The 18,714-nt window shown below is 40.7% G+C and overlaps 1 protein-coding gene and 1 pseudogene across 12 annotated transcripts in view; both read left to right on the plus strand.

Annotated features, from left to right (window-relative positions):
• The window catches only part of FMNL2 (formin like 2), a 474,212-nt gene that overhangs the window by 199,244 nt on the left and 256,254 nt on the right, over positions 1-18,714 (plus strand). The window lies entirely within an intron of this gene.
• Positions 14,637-15,784, plus strand: LOC134808043 (nuclear migration protein nudC-like; annotated as a pseudogene).

An 18,714-nucleotide genomic window follows, 5' to 3' on the forward strand; every position in this document is an offset into this window, starting at 1 on the left:
GTAAATATGTGTTTGGAAGGTGATATTGAACCAGTGGGTTATTTCAGTCAAGATGTTTGAAAAAGAGGTATACATCAAATGAAAATGACGCAGATTATGGAAAAGTCTTAATTTTAATGGCTTAAAAAAATTTTGCATTAAACCCGAAAAACTAGAGACATAGACCAGCTGGGAGGTACTATGAGAAACTGCTTTACAAATGATTTTCTGTGGAACCCTGTCACCAGCATTTGGTGAAACATGCTTTCCATTTGAATATGCATTTAGATAAGGCCAACTGGCTGCTAGATCATCGTCTAATGGGCCTGTGATCCCACATGAAGATTATTTTCCCTTTGGTCCTAGAACCACTCTCCATCCTGCTCACCCTTATAGACTATATGAGAGGGTCCCTAGGTCTCACTTTCAGGTGGGCTCAGCCAGTGGAAATCAGAGAGGTATGAGTTCGTGGTATGTATTTTGTACCTGCTCCCTGCTAGGCTGTCCTGATGCATTTAGACTGAGGTGGTCACTGCTTTTCACTGGTGCTATTGACCTGGAACTATAGTTTCCCATTGGTGAGATGTTGTTACTACAGTTTTTCACATACATGTATATTTCACATACATATATTTTAATTTTTTACATTTATTGTTTCTCCAGTGAGTTAAAGCCTTAGAGGATTGAGTTTACTTTTAGCGCCTAAGAATACTACTACCTTTTCATGGAGGAAGATCATTGAAACTATAAGAGTTTGCAGTTACAGAAGCAGTATCCTCTCTGGAGCACTGAACAGGTGTTGGGGGCCAGAGGATTCAAGCCCTGTCCACCATTCCCTGCTGAGTACCTTCTCTACCAGCAGTGGCTCTTCAGCCTCTGAAGGCATGGCGGAGGCCTGGAGTAGGGCCCTGCCAACCTTGAATGCTCATGCCTGGTAGGTTATGAGGATTAAGTTACATAGGATTGTATGTGCTTAAAATAGGAGTTGGCATAGAACAAGTACTCCTTGATTTTGATCTGGTCTAATTCATTCATATTTAGGATGAAAAAATGGTAGCAATGTTAAGTTTAATTCAGATGACAAGACTTACTAAAAGGTCTTTCTGATACCTCATCTATACATATAGTATTCTACTCTGTGTAGATCATCTAAAATTTCTATAAATTGGAGATGATCTTGGCTTTTCTGTTTTAAGGTTACGATGAAAGACAGTGAAATCTGCAGCTGAATTTAGGGAAGACTCCTTGAAAACATCATCAGTTGGCTTTCTCATTTGGAATACAAATGGACAGTTGTATCCTCCTGCCATTGCTTTGTTATGATTATCTAGGAGTTTTCTTATTTTTTTAAAATGTGACTTTATTGACATTTCAAGTACTATAACATTTAGCCATTGAAGTGCTCTCTCTCTCTCTATATATATATATATATAATTATTATTATTTTTTGAGACAGTCTTGCTTAGTCCTCCAGGCTGTAGTGCAGTGACGTGATCTCTGCTCACCCCAACCTCCGCTTCCCAGGTTCAAGCGATTCTCGTGCCTCAGCCTCCCAAGTAGCTGGGATTACAGGCATGTACCACCACGCCCAGCTAAGTTTTGTATTTTTAGTAGAGATGGGGTTTCACCATGTTGGCCAGGCTGGTCTTGAACTCCTGGCCTCAAGTGATCCCTTGGAGGTCAAGGGAGTCAACCCCCCTTGACCTCCCAAAGTGCTGGGATTACAGGCATGAGCCACTGTGTCCAGCCACTATAATTGATTTTTAGTAAATTCTGTGGAATATACAGCATTTTATTTTTCGATTCATCAGTTGGTGGACGTTTAAATTGCTTCTACTTTCTGGCTATTATGAATAATGCTGCTGTGAGCCTTCTTATACACGTTTTTGTGTGGACATATGTTTTCTTAGGAGCTACTCTTACTTTGTTGCTAGCTGAGGCTTCTAGGACTGGGATCCTTCAAACACTGCATGTACCTATAATACTCTTGGAGGAGAGGAGGATTCCTCTGAAGTCAGAAATATCCTCCCTGGAGAATTCTGCAAGGAGTTGGATGGACTCATTGGGGCCGAGGAAGGAGCTTTGAGCCAGGGATGTCTCAGGAATGTGAGAGTTGAAGCACAGCTGTGCAGTGTGGCCTTGGGCAACTTGCCAGCTGCCTTACCTGTAGGGAAAGGGTGATGTTACTACTGAAAATTGTGACCTCCTCCAGACACCAGTGGTGAGGATTAATTAGTAAATGTTGGCTGTGCTAAGCTAAGCTTTTCCTTTGGCTCTTCTTTATTCTCAGAGGCAGCCCTGCTTTTTAGGGCTGAAGGTAGTAAGATCTGTCAGAAAAAGCCAGAGAAACCCACCTTGTCATTGCTTTTTTGGGAATTAAGGGTTATCTTGTGTTTGGTTAGGATACCAGTTAGTTTCCAGCATTCTCAGTGGAGGTAATCAGATCTTGGAAACTTTGAGGGCATGTGATCAAGCAAACAACAAAACTTTGAGGATTAGAGGACTGATAGAGACCCTGTGAAGGGTTCACCTGGAAGGAGGCAGTATGGTGGTGTGGAAACAACCTGCTTTGTGGAGTCACATAGATCTGGGATGGAAGCCTGGTTTTACCAATCTCTCTGGAGTTACTGAATAGGAATAGTGATGACCACTTGTCAGAATTGTGGCAGGGATGAAATATGACAGCAATTGTAAAGAACCTGTCACAGTGGCTGACATACTGTAGATTATTTGTGATTATTCATTTCCTTTTTCATCTGGTTCATTGCTGAACTTCTAGGCAAAACTGCCATCTTACAGAGAGACTGGGATGGAGGGCAAGCCTCCCTTGTAACTGTTGGTATGTATTTGATTTTGGACTAAAAACACAAAAATTAGCCAGGCATGGTGGCGCATGCCTGTAGTCCCAGCTACTAGGGAGGCTGAGGTGGTAGGATTGCTTGAACCCGGGAGGTGGAGGTTGCAGTGAGCCAAGATTGCACCACTGCACTCCAGCCTAGGTGACAGAGTGAGACCCTGTCTTAAAAAAAAAAAAAAGTTAAAAGATAAATTCAGCCTGTGTTTACTCTGCAAACAATCTCACCAGCTCTCCAGACCTCTACCAAGTCATAGGGACTGCCTTGCTTTGAGGTGAAAGTTTATATGCAAGTGTCTTTTTAAGTAGGACCATTTAGAAAGAATATGTTTGAATTGAGTTTGCTCTAAGTAATGTTTAACACTTTAATATCCTTTTCTATTTATGGGAATATAAGCTAACAGCATTTATACTTTATTTTCAGAATACCAGTGGTTTTCTTAGCTCTGGAAGAACTATATCTTTAGATCCCAATGTAGACTTAACTTAAATAAATCCGTTTGGCTGGCTTCATCTGGATACAAATGACTACATATTTGTAATAGGTACTTGATTTCATGTTTAACTTACTTTTCTGTTTTTCCTCTGTATTTTGTTTTCAGAGCATTGAGTTAGCAATCAGAAGAACTAATGTTTATTCTCTTCCAAATCCCCTTCTTGCTTTCTTACTTATTAAGCATTGTCTGTGTGATTTGCTTAGGATACAAAAAATGATCACAATGTGGTTTTGGCTTAGGAGGGGCTCATGTGAAGTGGTCCATGACCTGTCTGCCTTATTGCTTTGTTGATGGGTTTGATAGAAGGTTAAGTGTGAAATGCTGTGTAGACAGCTCATTGTTACACAACATCTGTATTATTAGCATCCTTTTTAATGAGGTAGATGGAGGTGTGGGCTATGAATGAGATTCTTCATGGCGTGAGTTTTCTGGCGGGATTTTTCAAGAGTGAGAAGAGGTGTGCCTTGAAGCAGGTAAGTAGGAGAACCTACTCCAGATATTGAGAGGGATGGCTAGAGAAGGACTGAATAGACCAGCTGCAAAAAAAAAAAAAAAAAAAAAAAAAAGCCCAGGGCAGAGGAAGGGGGTGAATGCCAGGTATCTTTCTGATGACTGTACTGTGTATTTTCTAATATTCTTTGAAAACTTTGAGATCAGCAGAGATGCTGAGCCCTGCTGATGAGGAAGGGAGATTTGTTTAGAGACCGATAATGATACTTTAAAGGTGCATGCAGTGTGTCTGTGTGCTACGCAGGTGCCATTTAAGTCAGAAGCCACTTTCCTGCTTTAGGACAGGTGCTGGGATGTGGAAGCTAGGGATGCAAAGTTACAGCTCTGTGTTGGTTTATTGGCCACCTCATCATGAGTGCTTCTACTTCGTTAGTGACCTCTGATATGACTGCTGGATAGTCTTCTTGCAGTAACTTCCTTTAAAACTACGGTGGTTTGTGGTGAAAAAAATTTATTTTCAAATTGTATTATTGCTTTTAACTGGTCTCAGAGATCTGGGCTGTCTTGATATAGGCCAGTGTTTAACTAAGCAAAGTGTTATGTCAGAATGTGGTTACTATTCCATTATTTCTTCATCCTTCAATTTTGCTTTAATTTGCTCTTAAATTTGCAAGTACCTAATGTTTTTAAGAGTGTTATATATATCATTTTTCCCTAATTTTAAAACCTAAATACTTTAACAAGCTGCTCAACATGAAGAAGGGAATGGTTTGAATCAGTTTATGAAAGAATACTCTGTTCCCAAGTTGGGTGGGTGCCCTGTCAATAGCTTTATTATGTATGGCAAACACAATGCTAAGAAAACTTATTAGAAACTGAAGTCTTAAATGCTTGGGAGATTATAATGTGTTCCGACTTCAAAATTTTAAGTTAACTTCTGCTTCCAGTTTCTATGAGACTAATTTCTGTAGTCTGCTTTCTATAGTCATAGAAAATAGTAGTGAAAGCTATAGAAAGCTGTAGAAATGGAGAGGTGGGTGAGAATTTATTAAGGTGCCTTCAAACATATAAACTAGAAATAGATTCAGTTATATCAAAGATAGGCCTAGATGTGGATGGAATAGTGAATAGTTTCTGGGGCTACTCTTTCAACATGGATCTATCTGGTTAATTGATACTAGTCATTCTCTACTGCTATTTTTATAGCATTCATCACATTTTAATTTTTGTGGCCATCTCCTCCTGGGCTTTGAGCAGCCAAGAATAAGGTTAGTTCATCTTTGTATCTCTTGCATCTAGCATGGTACCTGGCACATAGAAAGCATTCAATAAATACTGTACTGATTGAATGAAACATTTTTTACAAATGTGTTTGAACCAAAGGCAGCCTATTGTTAACCTTGGCGAGCCTTGGAAAGCTTTTTGCTTGTGGTGACGTAGCAACTGAAATATTTTGTAAAAAGTGAAAATACCTTCAAATGATTTATCTCTTTCTGATCTTTATTAAGACAGCAGTGTTGTATCCACACATTCCTAATTGTGTGTAGTCAATTCTTACAAGTTCTTGCCATGTTTGTGTCCTTAAAATGTTTCACAATTTTGGCACTGAGAAGCCAGAGCGAAGTGAAGGAGTTGCTCATTGTTCTCCATACACTCTGGGTTCTCCCACCTCTGCACCTTGGCTCAGGTTTTCCCCTTTAGCTAGAATGCCCTTTTTCCTTGGCTTTGGCTGTCTCCTAATGGATTACTCGCTGTACCCACCCTTCTAGGCTGAGCTCATAGCTAGCATATGTAATCTAACATTTGAATCAGTTGAGAAAACCCTTATTTTCCTGCTCTATACACCCAGTATAGTTGGTTTGCAGGTGTCTGTGGAGTTTGATTTATACAGTGCCTGTTGGGCTAGAGCTCCATTATAGCTAGTGTCTGTAAGACCGTTCTAGTTTAAGAGCATGCAGGGTGGCGACAGTGAGATGAGACTGGCTATATCAGTTTATGGCAGTTCAGCTTATGGCAGGTGACTTAAACTGAGCCTTAATTTTCTCATAAGCAAAATGGGAACTTAGTATGACTAAGTAGGAAAATGTATATAATGCCTAGGAATGGCTTTTGCTAGGTGCCTAATAAGTAGAGTTTCCTTTTCTTCTCTTTGTTTCAAATGATGTAAAAGAAGCCTTGTTCTGAAACCAAGAGTTGTTAATCTGACCAAATTTCATGAAAGGATATTGATCACAACATATTTGTTATCAGAGTTTGGTAACACCTGACTAATTTTTTGTATTGCTTTGGGATTTATTTAAGCATGTGAGACTGGTATTATCTAAGGTTTTAGTTGACAAAAGATGGATAGCCTGAGAGGTCGAAATTATGAGAGCAAAAGACTTTTGAAAATTTCTGCCATGGCGTATTTCATACATTTCAGCTTGGTGTCCAGGGTTTCCCTGAACAGACGAGTTTGTGACATACGAGCTCATAAATATACTTGCCTGTGCCCTCTTCCAGAAGGGAAAGCCAGATCTCCAGGGATGCTAACTGTTGGGGAGACAATGAGAGGAGCTTCTTGTTTGAATATCTTTGTTCACAGCAGAGATCATATTTGAAGTTCTTCTCTTCAGCAAAAAGAGCAGAATGGAAAATGGTTTAATATTCCTGTCGTTAGGGTTTCCGCTCTGTGTGGGGTCATGAGAGTCACAGTCTTTATTCTGAATTCTGAAATGATGGTTTGTTTTACTTTTAAAAATGCATCTCACAGGGAAATAGAGAATTGTTCCTGTGAACTTCCTGCCTGCTGTACTAAACGCAGTTGCTGTGGCAGTTTTTAAAAAGAAATTAAAATGCAGTAATGCTTTAAATGTACTGCTTCAAGAAACTCGATAACTCTTGATTAGTTAGCATAACAAACAGCAAAGCAGAACTTTTTTTTTTTTCTTTTTGAGATAGGGTCTCCTCCAGCCCAGGCTGGAGTACAGTGGCACAATCACGGCTCACTGCAGCCAGGCTCAATAGATCTGCCCACCTCAGCCTCCTGAGGAGGCTGGAACTACAAGCAGGCATCATCACACCCAGCTAATTTTTGTATTTTTTGTAGAGATGGGGTTTCACCATGTTGCCCAGGCGGGTCTTGAACTTCTGGGTTCAAGTGATTTGCCCGCCTCAGCCTCCCAAAGTGCTGGGATTACAGGAGTGAGCCGCCATGCCTGGCCTAGAATCTTTACATACCGGTTTTAACCATGTTGTTTCACTTTTTGAAGCACTTAATAGGAGGTAAATATACTTTTGAAAGTTACATACTTAATAGAAACACACATTAATGGTACCCAAAGAACCAACTCCCTCGTAGATTGTGCTCCATTTTTGTGCGGAAGTTTTTGTGCCAGCCAATTACATTTGCTTCTGTGGTAGATTTCTCTTCATTGGGTCAAAGGAGAGGCGTCATTAAGGAAAGTGCATGTGTCTTTGTTTCCTCTGGGTGTTCTGATGTGAGAGAGCCTGGCTTCTTCAGTAGAAGATTCTGGGAGGTTTTTGATAATCAAGTGTGGGAGGTCTTTTCTAATTTTCAGTGCTTCCTGGTGAGAAAAGCAGATCTCAGGAAGGGCTGAGAGAGGGTCCACTTGCCTCCACAAAGATCCTGATGCTAATAGAGGCTAAAGAGTCACTTTTGGCTTCAACTTTTAACTGCCTTCTTAGGGCTCTTAATGTATTATGGACTGGAAATTTGCAGTGAGAGTAGATCTCAAGTGGTCTCACCATACACACCCACACCAAGAAAGGAAACGATGTGAGGTGATAGATAATGCTAATTAGCTTGATTGTGGTAATCATTCCACAATATAAACCTATATAAAAAATCACATACACCTTTATTATATATATAATTCTTGTCAGTCATACCTCAATAAAGCTGGGGAAAAATAGAAGTGTGTCCATAATATTCAATAAATAATACAGTCATGAGCCACATAACATTTCCATCAAAAACGGACAACAAACTGATCCCACAAGATTATAATAGAGCTGAGAATTCCTATCATCCAGTGACATTGTAGCTGCCTTAACATAGGGCAATGCATTACCCACGTGTTTGTAGTGATGTTGGTGTAAACAAACCTACTGTGCTGCAAATGGAGAGCACATACAATTATGTTCAGTATATAATACTTGATAATGATCATAAACGACTAAGTTACTGGCTTAAAAAAATAGGAGTGTGGTGAGGGAGAGACCAACAAATAGGGCAGAGAGAGAGGTAGTTTTAATTTCTGGGAGAGATGCGGATATTAAATTTACCTCCCTTGGAAACCCTGGAAGGAGGATAAAGCAAGAGGGCTCTGGAAATCTAGTGGAAACTTTTTAGGTGTGGATACTTCCGTTAATCCTTTTTTTTTTTTTTTTTTTTTTGTAGTTTAGGGGGCAATAGTGTATTAGGCTCTAACTTTGGGTTTTGTGATTTCCTTTTATAAGATAAATTTAGTTTTCTTTTTTGGAGTTTAATTGTTTATTGTAATGCTAATTGTCTTCATGTAGCATGTTGTAAGCTTAAAATGTTCCGTAAGAGTAACCTGGCGTGGTGGTGCATGTCTGTAGTCCTAGCTACTAGGGAGGCTGAGATGGGATGATAGCTTGAACACAGGAGTTCGAGACCAGCCTGGGCAACATAATAAGACCCTGTCTCAAAACAAAAAACCAAAAAATATTTCACAAAAGGTAGCTGCTATTAATAAAGGCATAATTATAATAATATCTTACTGTTATTATATATCCAGAATGGTTATAGCAAACTTGGTGCTCTTTGAAAATTACCACAGCAGCTAACCCTGGAAACCAAAGAAAGCCGTTGAGGAAATCCTAGCCATCCCCAAACTTAGAGAAAATAAGTTAAGGCATTTATTTAATCTTCAAGAGTTTTATTTATGGCGAAGAAATGAGGAGAAGTCATCATCAGTTTGATGATTAGCATCTGTTTTATTTAGAGAATTTTGACATCATAAACTAGGAATTTGTAAAACTGTATGTGCATATTTTTCTACATCTGGGGAGCTACCATATGTTATACAGATCTCATCCCTTACATTTCTAGAGTTGTACTATAGGAACTATGTCTAGTAAAAATCTCACTCTTGGCTTATATGCATTTGGAATTACCCTTTCATATAATAAAGAAATAGGGTACTGATTTCTATTTTTCTGAATGCTTACTTTGTGTGTATTTATCTTTTTAAGTTTTCGTAGCAGCTCTTCAAAGTAGGCATTTTATCTTTATTTTCCAGGTGAGGAAACTGATTCTGAGGGGTAAAATAATTTGCTCAAAGTTTTGTGATAGTGGCAGTACTCAGGTTGGAACCAAGAATTGGCTGACTCCAAAGTCCATTTTCTCTTTATTACTTAAGTTGTACTTACACATTTTCCTGAATTTATTTTTCTCATGACTTGTCCTCACTCCAGAGTCTGGATTACCAGCCCCTGTGGTCTAGCAGAAGTTTGGGATGTTGAGGTAGGGCTTGGGCATTGGGGTGTAGACATCAATATTGCTGGCCAGGATAGGGGCTAGGCCATGGAATGACTGTGGGTAGAACTCAGCTGGTGGGGAGATATGGTCCATTTGATGGCTGACATTAGTGAGAGGGCAGGAGAGTACTCTTGATCAGTGATTGGTTTCCCAGGACAGAAGCAAAGCCTTCCCTCAGGCTTCCTGAGTGAAAAAGCATCCTTCAAACATCGTGCTGAAAGGTGGACTCTTCTCCTCGGTTCAGTGGAGGCAGCCTGCCTGGGTCCCTTGAGTGCGCCTTCATCCTGGGGCATCTTGGGATTTAGGAAGCTTGTATCTGAATTTTGGAATGCAAGGGCTTCTGGTGGGGGCCATTATATTTTCAACTAAGATTGGCCTTCCCTGGTTCAGAGCCTGCACACTTTTCTAAAATCTTTTTCAAACTCTCTGCTGCTTCATTAAAGTAAGAAAAAATAGCTACACTCTAGATTTGGTTTCTTGTTTCTTCAATGACACTTTGTCTCCTCATCCTAACACAGTAATCAACTAACCTAGTAAACTAACCCATGTTAGTGTAGCTAATATCCATAAATGTATTAGAGGAAGAATTCTTTTTTAGCAAGAAACTCCGAGGCCATGCTCCCTATCTTTGTCTAACTCCTTGGTGACTTTAGTAATGAGAATTTTAATCTAGAGGCTCCAGGGAGACACCCTCCCCACAAAGTGTGGGATTGCTCCTGTATTCTGTTAATGCCTATTTGTTAAAAGAGTTAACAGTGACCCTTGAACCATGAAGCAACTCTTTTTGGTGCTAAAAGAGCACAAGTGTCCAAGAATGCAGCAGCATCGAAACTGGGGATGAAGTGATTTGTTCTTGACATCAGTTGGCAGGTACATTCTCTCGCAGAGAGTAAAGATGAAATAGAATCCCATTCATAGAAGGCAGTTTGTAGGGAGGGAGGCTGGGGATGGGAAAATGAGCTCAGGCTCAGAGGCCTTTTACGTCTTAGTGTTCTCACAAATATGCTTCCAATAAAAACCATTTAAAAGGCAAAATATAAAATTCTTCCATTTAGGAGGACCTTGCTGAGATCTATGGTGGTGGTTTAAACTGTGCTGTGATTAGAACCATGCCCTGTGAATGTGTAATATGTTGTCGACCAGATGGTCATTTAATGCTCACTGTCCTGGTGAGTTTGAATTAGGGAGCTGGGGAAATCTTGGCTGAGAAGAGGTAAGATAAGGCAAAAGTATATCTGCTTGAGGGGCAAAGTTGCATTCAACTGATTTGGTCTCTGCAGAAGTTTGCCATAGAAATCTGTCAGTGTGTACTGCTTTTTACTATTAATTGGGGTTTTAGTCACATGCTTTGTGGTTTGTTCATGGAGTTTTTATTTAAATGACTTAGGAGAACTATCAAAATGTTTGCTCTGAAGGCTTAAATTATGTTCTTATGCCATGGATTTTTTTTCAGATGATCAACTTACCCATGTGAAAATGCTTGAGCAGGTTGGCTGCCAAATTGTAATGAAAGGCTGTCAGCAATGCCTTGATTTATCTTTCTTTCACCTCTCCTGGATATGCTGTCTGCTTCCTAAGTCTAAGTGGGATATACTCAGTCCTGCAGACAACATCTGTGCTTCTGCATCAGGTTCCCTGCCTTTCTTGGGAGCTTTAAACATAAGAGTATCAGGAAAGGTTCCATGGTTGGTGACAATAGAAGATAGGTTAGTTTTGGGCAAACGAGGAAATGAAATGAGCTTCTCTTTCTCCTAGCATACCCTGCTGAGATTTATTCCCAGCACCTTCAAGGGGGCTATTGTAGAATGCAATCCCCAGTGCTCTCAGTGAAAGGGAGAATTACAAAGTACAGAGTCTTATCCTTTCACTGTAATCCCGGATGCACACTTGGATTCTTGATCTGTAAGTGGGAGTGTGGTCCAGACCTCATTCAATGTAAAGCTCTTATAGAGACCCTGATTTTTTAAAGGGAATTTCTGCTGTTGCCACTTGTCTTGTCATCTTCTCCCTGAGAATGTTTTACCATAGCAGTTAATAAGTTATGTGATTTTAAATACCTCTTCACTTGGAGGAGTCAGTGCCTGTGGTAAGTCCTTTGACCATTCATTAACTCATTCAACAAACTCTAGGCTTTAGCTGACAACTTTTTCATTAGCAGCTTTCTTTGCTTGTTATTTTACTTTGATTTTCATAGCAGTTAATAAGTTATGTGATTTTAAATACCTCTTCACTTGGAGGAGTCAGTGCCTGTGGTAAGTCCTTTGACCATTCATTAACTCATTCAACAAACTCTAGGCTTTAGCTGACAACTTTTTCATTAGCAGCTTTCTTTGCTTGTTATTTTACTTTGATTTTCATGCTTTTCACCTTATATGTGTCTATCTGTTTTCCCTCTAGGACTTTTATGACCCTACATTTTCAGCAATTCATTGTCTGTCTGATTTGATGTTATTACCTTGAGGCCTGGAGATTTCTTACACAGAGGTGTTTTTCATTGACCTGGATAAACTCAGAAACAAGTCATCACTGTCTTTTGGCATCCCGCCTCCCCATTTATGTGTTATTCACCATAGTCTAATTAAATATGTTAAGTAGCAATGCCGGAAGAAGTAGATTCTGCTTTCAAAATGGTTTTAATTTCTCTCAACAAAGGTAGAGAAAACCTTTGTTGCTTTAGGAGTCTAGGAGACTCCCCTGGGCAAAGTTTGCTGTTTTTTCTTCCCAGATTCCCCTTCCCCTTCACCATTCCTCCAAGACGCTTGAGGAATGATGATTTAAAAGAAAAAGGTCATGAGGGAGGACTGGCTCATAGATATTTCATGAAAAAGTGTGGCTTGTCTTGGGATTAAACCGTTCCTGGGAAGTAGAAATGAGCTCTTCATTGCTTTGTAGGCAACCACAATATATAAATACTGTAGAAGATCTGGGTTAAAAACCAAAGCCCAAGCTGTTATCTATAGTGTGCTGTTGCCAAGCTCCCAGTAAAGTTTTAGTTTAACAGACCACATTGTGGCTGATAATGATAATTTTGTGTTATCCCTATTGGATGAGTGGCTAGCCTGTTTCCACGGTAGACAGATGCTTTTCTTAATGACAGACACCAGCCCAGGGCCTTGCTTTGTAGTAGGCCTTTGATAAATGTTTGTTAGATTTAATTGCTTGCTGACTTGTTGAGTACGGAGTGTGATTAGATTAAAACTAATATGTTGTAATTAAGAACTATCAGTCACAAAACAAATTTAATTTTTTTCTATAAATGTATGAAATATAAAAGTTATAAAATAATTATGACTTATCACGGGGAAAATTGTGACTTATCAAGCCCTGCTTATACTGCATTCAGTAGCTGAGGTTCAGTGCATTTCCACATTTGAGTTTGAACTCCATATCTGGTTGTTTTTTAAATGTGTGTGTTTTTACTTTTTTTTTTGGTGGGAATTGGAGTTGGGGTCTCTCTGTCATACGGGCTAGAGTGCAGTAGTGCAATGATAGCTGACTGCAGCCTCAAACTTTTGGACTCAAGCCATCCTCCTGCCTCAGCCTCCTGAGTAGCTAGGTGTCATCACACCTGGCTAATTAAAAAAAAAAAATTTTTTTTTTTGTAGAGATGGTGTCTCACTATGTTGCCCAGGCTGGTCTTGATCTCCTGGGCTCACACAATCCTCCTGACTCAACCTACCGAAGCACTGGGATTACAGGTGTGGGCCACTGTGCTTGGCTGCACGTTTTCTTTCCACGGTTTTTTCTGTCCTTTGTTGAAAGGCTTCATTGTCCTGCTGATAATTAGGCTAATATAATAAGAATTAGGAAGATTCTTCTTTATCACCTGTTCTTAGATGACAAAGATTCTTGGCAATTCTTGCTGTGTTTATTTTGTACTTCTGGGTAATGTAGTTTAGATCTGAAAAGACATAATTGAGGTTAGCTCTCACAGAGGAGGAAAATACTTGTGTACTAAGGATAAGTTTAAATGACTCAAGAAAAGCAATCAAAGAAGTGTTATCTTTACCATTGTATTGGTCTGTTCTCACATTGCTAATAAAGACATATGTTAGACTGGGTATTTATAAAGGAAGAGGTTTAATTGACTCACAGTTCAGCATGGCTGGGGAGGCCTCAGGATATTTACAATCATGGTGGAAGGGGAAGCAAACACGTCTTTCTTCACATGTCGGCAGGAAGGAGAAGTATGAACGGAGTGGGAGAAAAGCCCTTACAAAACCATCAGATCTCATGAGAACTTGCTATCTTGAGAACAGCATGAGCCTAACTACCCCCGTGATTCACTTACCTTCCACCGAGCCCCTCCCATGACATGTGGGGATTATGGGAACTACAATTCAAGATGACATTTGGGTGGGGACACAGCCAAACCGTATCAACCATATTCTGCCTAAATTAGAAGCCTATCTCTAATCACAGCTTAATTATTCAAGTGCCTAATGTCACCACAGATTCTTCTTTTAATTGGTGATTTTCTAATACCATTGCAGGACCTTCTGATTGATAGTTTGTGCACAAGTTTTCAAAAAGAAGTTAGTGTCTCTTTTTAAGAGAAATTCATCAACTAAAGTGACATTAGAACCAGTGATTAAAAATTACTGAGGTCACATCTGTGGATGTCTATGACTGTCTACTTTTTGTTTATAGAACTCATGACTATTTAAATGAAAACAGTCACCTCAGTCCTCACTAAAAACAATGATTGTTAAAAATATAAAATTTAAGGTGGCTAGCAGAATGAGGCAATAAATACCAGATAAATGGAGTCATGAGTAAAAGTATTAATGTCAAGGCTTCTTTTTGGTTAAAGTCTAAATGCTGTTTTTCAATTTGGACTTAACAGGGAGGGTGCTGCAAATGAAAGGAGCATTTTTTTTTCTATAAAGGCTCACACAGTGTTAGGGTGTCTTAGTCCATTTGGGCTGCTGTACAGTAACAGAGTACTATAAATTAGGTAGCTTCTAAAGAACAGAAACTTATTTCTCATGGTTCTGGAGACTGGGAAGTCCAAGATCAAGGCATCAGCAAATTTGAGGGGAGGACCTGCCTCCTGGTTCGGAGACAGCCATCCTTCTGCTGTATCTTCATATAGCAGAAAGGATAAGTAAGCTCTCTGGGACCTCTTTTTTAGGGGCACTAATCGCATTTACGAGGACTCCACCTTCATGATCTAATCACCTCCCAAGAGCCCCATCTCCTAAAACCATTACATTTAGGGGTTAGGTTTCAACCTATGAATTTTGAGGAGACACATTCAGTTTATGGCAGTGGGAGATACTTTGTCTTCACATAGTTAGATCTTTAACTCTGAATTCTTATGTACCTTTTATAAATAAGGACTGATTTAGACTAGAGTCGTTGGGCCCGGTGTGACCCGAAGTAGTGGAGAGAGCACAGGACTAGAGCGCAGACCTCAGGACATGGATCCGAGCCGGCACGATGGGCGGAGAGCAGGAGGAGGAGCGGTTCGATGGCATGTTGCTGGCCATGGCTCAGCAGCACGAGGGCGGCGTGCAGGAGCTCGTGAACACCTTCTTCAGCTTCCTTCGACGCAAAACAGACTTTTTCACTGCAGGAGAAGAGGGGATGGCAAAGAAGCTTATCATACAGACTTTCAGCCACAACAATCAGCTGGCACAGAAGGCCCGGTGGGAGAAGAGAGCCTGGGGGAAGGTGGAGAGGGTGGCCAGGCTGGCCAAGGAAGCCAAGTCAGAGACCTCGGGGCCCCAGATAAAGGCAGACAGACAGAGAGGCTGCAGCTAGAGATTGACCAGAAAAAGGATGCAGAGAATCATGAGGCCCAGCTCAAGAACGGCAGCCTTGACTCCCCAGGAAAGCAGGAGAAGAAGGAGGAAGATGAGAAGGACAAAGGAAAACTGAAGCCCAACCTAGGCAACGGGGCAGACCTGCCCAATTACCGCTGGACCCAGAGCCTGTCGGAGCTGGACCTGGTGGTCCCTTTCTGTGTAAACTTCCGGCTGAAAGGGAAGGACATGGTGGTGGACATCCAGGTGCAGCACCTCTGGGTGGGGCTCAAGGGGCAGCCAGCGATCATCGATGGGGAGCTCTACAACGAAGTGAAGGTAGGGGAGAGCTTGTGGCTCATTGAGGACGGCAAGGTGGTGACTGTGCATCTTGAGAAGATCAATAAGATGGAGTGGTGGAGCTGCTTGGTGTCCAGTGACCCTGAGATCAATACCAAGATGATTAACCCTGAGAATTCCAAGCTGTCAGACCTGGACAATGAGACTCGCAGCATGGTGGAAAAGATGATGTATGACCAGAGACAGAAGTCCATGGGGCTGCCAATCTCAGACGAACAGAAGAAACAGGAGATTCTGAAGAAGTTCATGGATCAGCATCTGGAGATGGATTTTTCCAAGGCCAAATTCAACTAGCCCGTGCTTTTTCCTCCCTGAACTCTTGGGGCTGAGCTACAACCATCCAACTTTCTTTCCCACTCTTCTCTGGCCCTTGTGAGCCTCAGGGCTTGGGGTAGGCATGGGACTGGCCTAGGCACACAGATCCCAGGGCATCAGGAGAAAGGCTGGGGCTTGGGGTCTTGTCTTCCCCAGTTGGCCTACTGTTAGGCATTAAAGCGATTTGCCCAGCAAAAACAGAAATAAGTACTGATTTATTTCCTCATTTGTGATGCCAAATTGTAAAGATTAAGGTAATTTTTCTGTTAAGGTATGAAAATAAATGACTTATAAGAGACAGAGGCAGATAGGATATTGGCAACCTTCACACCCTAGTTTGAAAGGTACTGGCCTTTCTTGGCTGTGCTGAGGCATGAATAAATACTATAGCAATAGTAACCACACCTTTGTTGTATTTTATTACTTCAATTACCATCTGTTGTTGCAGCTTTTAGCTAAAGCAGAGCTTCCCGAACTTCCAACTTGAATCATAGCACTGTGTCTTGCTGAATTGATTCTAGAGGTGGAAGTTAGTGCCTTAAATTTGATGCAGTCACATATGCCTTTTGGGTGACTTCACTTTGAATCCTCAAAGGATGACTTAGAGAATGCCAAATAAACACCCTGGCAACTGGTAATGACCTTCTTGGAGATTCTGACAGATTGAGGTTTCGCAACAAACACAGATAAAAGACAATTTTTCAGAAGACAATGGCGAAGGAACTGAGTAAGTAAAGCATAACTGAAGGCAGTAGAGGTAGTTGAGTGGAAATGCATAGAGAGCTGGGAGGAGTGGAGTTCACCAGCAAATGTGTCTTGTGTACCTGGCTGGGAGGTGTAATTGGGATGGAGAAAGGAAGGGCAGCATGCAGGAAGTCATGTGATAGGAATAGAGCTGTGTGCCAGGGGTGGCAAGTTGACTCTGTTGGTTGGTACCAAGAGTTTGTCTTACTGTAGTTAGACAGAGTTAGTTTTTGTTCTGAATGAGACACCGACTTTCCCATATTTCCCGATAGGGGTTTTGAATATAGTGACTTGAAGCAAGAACATTATTGGAACTATGGTATCAGATTTCCTGAAGGTCACATTATTCATTAATAATAATGTTGCTCTTTGAGCCCTTAAAATTGGCCTTTTTCTAGACTCCTAAACTCTATATGTTCTTAATGAAATAACGCTGGCTAGAGCCCTTACCAAACCCTGACCAGAAACAGTGAATTAAAAGATACAGAAGACTGGGAGCTAGAAATTTTTTTTTTCTCAAACCCATATTTTCTCGAAAACATCTACCTTAGGATCTATTCACATCCTTATTCACGTGCCAACTCCTTGATTCATTTGCAAGATTGCCACCCTCCTTGCTATTTACAATAATTCATTCTTTAATTTCAAATTTTTGTGCTATTTTCATATTGTTTAAATGAGGTTCTCTACCTACCCAACATGGTAGCTATTTGCCTAATATCTTAGTTGTACCTAAACATTGTGGAAGGTAGTTTCTTTTATAAATTTAAAATGTTTGGCTTTTCAAACCCCTGTTTTCTCATCTTCCTTTGTCAGAGTTCTGTTTGAGGTGACCAAAGCCACTTGGATCCTGATTTAGTGGATGATTTCAGTGAAATTAAGACTTTGGGATTGACTTTTCTCTCCCCCCACTCATCACAGTGGGAATGCATTTTTCATCTTTTCTGTGGGGTGATTTGGAGAATGACTGAGATGGTTATTCCTTTTTTCCTCCTGTTTCAGTCTGTTTTGTGCTGTAGTGACAGAATACTTGAGACTGGGTAATTTATAAGGAACAGAATTTTATTTCTCACTGTTCTGGAGGTGACTGGGAAGTCCACGATCAAGGTGCCAGCATTTGGTTTAGGGAGCATTTGGTGAGGGCCCTCTTGCCGCATCCTCATCTGGCAGAAGGCATAGAGGCAAGTCATCCAAATGCGGAGTGAAGCCTCTTTTATAAGAGCCTTAATCCCATTGAGAGGGAGAAGCCATCATGGCTTAATCACCTTTAAAGGCTCCACTTGTAAATACCATCACTTTGGCAACACCTAAATTTTGGAAGGGACACATTCAAACCATAACACCCCCTGTCACCTATTGTCTGCCCTCCTTTTGGGAGTGGGCAGTGGTGCTGACTGACAGATGGATCCTCCAGGCTTCCTTGCCCTCTGGCTTCTAACTGGATTGGCCAAGGGGGAACTTAAGGAGAGCTAAGAGTGGGAGGGGAGAGAGCTGCCAGTCGCCATATCTCTTCTCTCTGCCTGCCTCTCTGCTGCAGTTTTGTCAGTGACTGTGTCCCACCAAGAAACCACTCTTGCCTGGTGGGTCCTCTTTCAGGCCTCCAGCAGGTTACTTTCCTCTCCTTGATGCTTCGAGTCACTTTCTACCTGAATGCCCCTTGTGGTACCCTTCACCCTTCCCTCATCTTTGTAAATAGTCCTTCAATCAGATGTCTTCACTGAAACTATGTGAGTTGCCTCTATGTAGTACATGTAAGACACTGTTAATTAAAAGTACAGGTAAGACACTGTGGTATCAACACTTTAATATGAGGAAACACATAGCACATTAAACGTACATGATTATAAGATATGTCTTAATTTCAGATACATTAATACTTAGAAACAACACCCATGACTCTTAAAACAGAGGGAAACCTATGAAATTGCTACTGGTTTTTCATTGTGTTAAAGATACCATAATAAATGTCTTTATTTATAAACTTGCCTATATTTGAGATTATGTCCGTAGGATAGATGAGAAGAGAGTTATGGACATTTTCTAAGACTTGTTTCTTTTTGCCGCATTGCATTCTAAAAGGGTAAAACATATTTAGAGTGCCACCTGCAGCTTCTTAGCTCTTGTTTGACTGTCCCCCTGACAGCAATGTGTGTTGACTTTTCCACAAATCTTTCCTAATCTGATAGGCCAAAGAGAGTCTTTCCATTTGGAAGTGAACATTTTCTATTTTATTAACAGGTTGTATTTTTCTTTTACTTTAAA

Source organism: Pan troglodytes, chromosome 13 (assembly GCF_028858775.2).
Source record: "Pan troglodytes isolate AG18354 chromosome 13, NHGRI_mPanTro3-v2.0_pri, whole genome shotgun sequence".
In the NCBI taxonomy this organism is placed as follows: Eukaryota; Metazoa; Chordata; class Mammalia; order Primates; family Hominidae; genus Pan; species Pan troglodytes.